We start from the raw sequence: 6074 nt of genomic DNA, 5'->3' as shown, positions 1-6074 counted from the left end.
CAAAAAAACGGAATTTACCGTATAACTAGGGTTGCCACCCGTCCCTTAAAATCGTCCCGTATTTAGAGGTAAACTGATCAAATCAATACGGGATGCGATTTGTCCCGTATTTTACAAAGGCCAACACATAGTTGAATAAACAAACAAGTATTTTGCACTGTTTATAATACTAATAGCAATTATAATGAAATCAATTTCATAAGAAGTATTCGAGAAGCTCATTTGCGTGTGATTTTGGCGTTTTTGTTTCCATAGCGACGGAGTCTCCAGAGCGCGCGCCGTTAAAGCCCTTTCACACGAGCGCAGCATGCGCTAAACCTGCGCGGTTTAAAACATCTGGAGCTCACATCTGCCCTCTGAACACAAGACTCTCCAGATGTAGAGCTGAACGGGAAAGTTATCAATGTGTCTGTCCGGTAACTACTGATGAACGCGCAGCTTGCAGAGAAGCATTCAGTTGCTCACGGTGGACTGTCTGACTTAAAGGGACAGTTCACCCAAAAATGAAACTGTCATCGTTTACACACCCACAAGTTGTTCCAAACCTGTAATAATTTCTTTCTTCTGTTGAACATAAGAGAAGATACTTCAAATAATGTGGGTAACCAAACCGTTTCTGGTCCCCAATGACTCTGATAGTATTTTTCTCTACTATGGAAGTTAAAACCAGTAGCTGTTTAGTTGAGACACATTCTTCAAAGTATCTTCTTTTGTGTTCAACAGAAGAAAGAACTTGATGCAGATTTAGAACAACCCGAGTACATTATGACTAATTTCATTTTTGTGTGAACCACACCATTAAAGTGACAGACACATCCGTGCTTCTACAGGTATAGGCCTATTGTTTTATTAAAATGTGGAAAATGTTAATATAATATTCCATGCATTATCAGAGCTTGGTAGACAATTATTATATTTTTAGACATGATTAGACAGATAAATTAATATATTATAATTAATGTTAGGCCCTATTTATTAATTTATCATTTATATTAATCATAAATATATACATAATAAATAGTCATATATGTCATAAACAATTTGGCATTTTAAAAAGTTAAAAAAATGCTAAATTGTTTAGATAAAAATGGGACAAATAATGACATAATAATGTAGTTCTAATTCAAGCAAATTAATTAAAAAAATTAATTAATAAATAAATAATAAAAATTCATCCCATCCAGGTAACAGCTGTAGAACTGTCAAAAAAAGGACTGATAATAATAATTAATAGTTATAAATTAGCAAATTTAAAATAACAATATTAATGTGTTCTGCTGCAAGTTTACATACTTGAGCATGTTTTCTCGTGGTTTATTCGTTATTCCTTGGGGTCGTGAATGCGTGTCCCTTATTTCGCTGAAGGTGGCAACACTACGTATGACGCGGAATGTCACGGAATTGGTCAAAGTTTGGATGAATTTATCAAAAGTAGGTCATTACACTTCAATCAAATTGCGATATGGACTAGTCTCTGTAAATATTACTGTTTATACATGAATCCTGTGTTCTGCGTGTCTCTGTGTGAGTGAATAAATGTTTTGTTTACTACACACACGGAAGCGCACGACGCTCAAAACAAGTGTTTGGATGCTAAAGGTTTGAAGACATTGTGCCAGAAATATATTAATATTGTTCAGTAGAATTTACATACTAAAACTAAAATTATTACACCTTTATTTTTTAAAGAATAATCACACAACATTTCTTCCTTTTTTCTTATTTTAATAGTAAATCCCCTTTGTTTGCCAAAAACAGTTTGTTTAATATTCAATACTTAAAAGATAACTGAAATTAATGTTTTATGCCTTCATTTGATGAACAGAACCATTTAAATACACAACACAATTTCTAACGGAAAAGAACAACATATCGCAAGGCTATTGTAAGAATAAATTAGGCCCAAGTTGTTTTTCTGCATTCAAATAATTAGATAAAACACAGAATTTGGTAACAATAAAACACATGGTGAGAAAAAATTAAGCCATTCATAGGGTCCTAAACATGTAATTTTTGTTAAACTTTGAATAAATTGATGTGACATTGTATATGTTTCATGATTTTAATTAATTCTACTATTAAAAAGGAGTCCAGAAAAATTAAAACAGAAAAAAAAGGAATTTGGAAAAAATAAAACAGAATTGGGAAAAAATCAAATGGATTTCATAAGGCCCTACTTTAAGCGTGACATTCTAAAGACAAGGTTAATGTTAAATAGTCGTTTTTAAGTTTTCATTGAACAAAAGTGAATATATGATAAGGATAAGAATAAAATCTGTGATTTGTATTTTCCACTCAATATAAGAATACAATCAGATCAGTTGGTATGTATTTCTGTCATTATTTCATGACCCCTGATGAGCTGAACGTCCCTCAGTCTGCGTTCAGTCCGAGACGTTTGATGCGGAGTGGAAGCTAAAGCACAGACAGATCATTAGACTGAAATCTCTTTACATGGCAGGATTGTGTGTACAGTAATTATAATGTATGCAGTTGATATGAGACTCATATTCAGTGGGATGTTTGTGAGTGTGTGTGTGTGAATGAGTATGAGTGAGTGTGAGAGAGTGTGTGTGTGAGAGAGATAGAGAGAGAGTGTGTGTGTGTGTGTGTGTGTGTGAGTGTGTGAGTGAGTGTGAGAGAGTGTGTGTGAGAGTGAGATTTGTTTGTTCTGCTGGTTTGATTTTATTTGAAGAGGTTTTAGATGCATGAGATTCCAGCACAACAGAAGCAGCTGAAGTTCATTTCCATCTCAAACTCTGACTCTTTAACTGAATCCGTGTGAATGCACTAAATTACTGTTTTTTATTATTATTAATATTTTTGTGAGGTACACTGGTGTACTGAATGTTAAAATGTTCCAAAGATATGAAAGCAATGTTCACTTTTTTCTATAAAACCAAGTAAATAAAACCATTTAGCAAATAATAACGTGTTTATTTTTTGTCTGTGTATGCGTGTGGATTTTATTCTGATTTGAGAACTGAAATCATTGATTCTTGTCATCTGAATTCAAAGAGCAGGAACATAAGCAAGATTCCAGTTCAAACCAAACTCCAGATGAACGGAATAATGAAGTTAAATGAGAACAGAACTCAGTTACACGCAAGATTAATTAAAACACTCGAGCTGAACCGCGTGAGGTTTGTTAGAAAGCACTCTTTTGTGTTTAACAATGCGTTTCTATTATTCGCGCTTTCATATGCATCAGTGTATATTTTGCTAGTATTCACATGTATTTAAACGTCTGGTCTATAAAACAAATATTAATATATATATGTGTGACCGGTCTGGACCTTCACTCTGCGTTGTTGATAATTTAATGAGACCGGACAAGAGATTCCTCAGACCACTTTTTATTCTGAATGAATAAAAAGTCAATCCGTGGCCTTTCTCCACAATTTCAGCATTGACCTGCCAGTCAAAACGGATCATTTTAGCCACGGAGCTGACATACATGGTTAATAAACAAAAAAAATACATACTTCATGTTACATAATCTCTATTAGTTTTTCAGTAAGAATAAACTGTATTTTTAACAAAAAAAATACATATTAAATCACAAGAAACGAACTAATTTGAAACTTTTTAGCTCCAGCTCCAGCAGAACTCACCTTCCCCAGCAGCGCTTACCGCGAACTGAAGGAAAGCAACCGGAACCTTAATTCTTAAAGGGGCCACGTACTATATTTAACAATTACAACAAATACTGAAAAATGAACATATAAGTATAGAAACAGCTCAAATAACATCTCAAACAAAAGAAATCAATATTAAAAGAAATTGCCAGAATACAAAATAATGATATAAATATAAAATAATTGATAATAACAAAGGGAGAGATTTTGTGTGAAATTAATAAATTAATATAACACCTGTTACATATGGCAAGCTAGCGAGTCTGGTTTGGCGCCAGACTAATAAGCGCGAATTTGAATCTAGCGGTTAACGAAGGCGGCCAGTCTGTGACGAAAGTTAAAAGCGTGTAAAACATCACTTTTTTTTTTTTGTTTTTGTTTTTTTATTATGCAAAAATTATACAAAGATTTCTACAAGCATATACAACTCGCAGCAAGTACAAAGACAACTAAACAATCATAATATGTAAATTGAAACAATTCATGCCAGGGGTAAAATTACAATAACAATCAAATAACAATTTAAAGTAACAAAAAGCTTCATAGGTCTTTCTAGCTTTTTTTGTTCTTAATTTTGTCTAATGTGGTACCATATTGTTTAATCTCTTTTATAAAATGTTCAAAATTTGGCTTAGCTTTAGACCATTTTTTCACATGAATGTGATATTTTCCAAATAAGATAAAAAGTTATGTAAGAAAGCATATCGTACTTTTGGAATCAACATTGTCCTGTATAAAAAACAAAACGACATCATACAGATTAATTTGTATATATGTTCCAAACAACCTAGAAATGAAATTAGAAACATCCAACCAAAACATTTTTGAATATATACAATCAAAAAAAAGATGAGTCACAGATTCTTTGGCATTGCTACAAAATTCACATAAGTTTTCAATATTCAAATTGAAACGTTCAAGCAACTCCTTGACAGGGTAAATTTTGTGTAAAATTGTATAGGATACCTCTCTAATTTTATTATTAATAAAAAACTTATTTGTTATTGACCATACTTTTTTCCAGTTAACATTTTCATATTTAGTAGACCAAAACATTGTTGAACAAGGCAAATAGTTTGTTTTTAAAATATTTCTAATATATTTGTTACTACATTTATCTATTACAATATTAATATCCCCAATAAATATTGTATCACTACAAAAATCGGTTTGGTGATCAGTGTTTAAGGAGAGAATCCAGGATTTCGTAACAGTGATACAACTCTAGCAGGAATTGCATCAAAGATAATGGAGTATTCTTTTGGCCTCACAGGGATCATACATTTATTGAGAAATTCAGAATATGTTAAAAGCAGACCTTGTTCATTAAGCAACTGACTAACCGTAAGAATTCCATTGTCGTACCATGTCTGATTAAAGATTGACTTTTTTTGTACAAGATATCTTTATTATTCCATATAAAATATCGATGCGGTGAAAAGTTATGTTTATAGATTAATTGCCAAGCCAGCAGTGCCTGCTTATGAAAGTTTGCCAGTTTAACTGGGATTTTTTCAACTGAAAAATTACATTTTAAAAGAAAATTAATGCCACCCAAAGAGTTAAATATGTAATGTGTAAAACATCACTGCGTCTCAGCTGCTCTAACTCCATGACGTCATCGTCCACGTTCAGCTACAGTCAAAAGCGTCATAACGTCATTCAGACCAGCAGCACGCGGCTACTCGATGGTTTGCTCATTTGAATATTCTAATTTCAGCGTAGTGACGTCACTCACGCCACTTCTGCTATCAAAGTCATACACATACAAAAATGAAATATCCTTTACAATAGTTTTAGAAATAAAGGTAAAAAGTAGAAGGGATACAGCTACGGCCCGAAAACTAACAATAAATTAATTTTTCTATCTATTACATTGTGTTTTATTAAAGGGATAGTTCACCCCAAAATGAAGATTCTGTCATTAATTACTCACCCTCATGTGTTCCAAACCCGTAAGACCTTCGTTCATCTTCGGAACACAAATTAAGATATTTCTGATGAAATCTGAGAGCTCTCTGACAGCAATGCAACTGAAATGTTCCCAGCTCCAGAAACGTAGTAAGGACATCGGCAAATAATCCATGTGACATCAGTGGTTCATCCGAAGCTGTGAGAATACTTTTTGTGCGCAAAGAAAACAATAATAACATAATTTATTCATCAATTCTTCTTCCGCCATTTTGGAGAGTAGCCCAGAAAGTAATCAGCATTGTTGATGCCTGCTTTCTACTAAACGTAAACTATGCTGATTATGGACATGGACTATTTTACCAATCTCCTTACTATGTTTCTAGAGCTGGGAACATTTCAGTTGCCTTGAGTAATTAATGACAGAATCTTCATTTTTGGGTGAACTGATGCAAATACACTAATTATCGTTGTTCAGCGAGAGAAAAAGGACGCTATATTGATGTGCGCATGCGCAGTTAACTC

The sequence above is a fragment of the Sinocyclocheilus anshuiensis genome, unplaced genomic scaffold (genome assembly GCF_001515605.1).
Source record: "Sinocyclocheilus anshuiensis isolate Anshui unplaced genomic scaffold, SAMN03320099.WGS_v1.1 scaffold1582, whole genome shotgun sequence".
In the NCBI taxonomy this organism is placed as follows: domain Eukaryota; kingdom Metazoa; phylum Chordata; class Actinopteri; order Cypriniformes; family Cyprinidae; genus Sinocyclocheilus; species Sinocyclocheilus anshuiensis.
The sequence above is the reverse complement of the archived record's forward strand: the minus strand, read 5'-3'. Positions refer to the sequence as shown.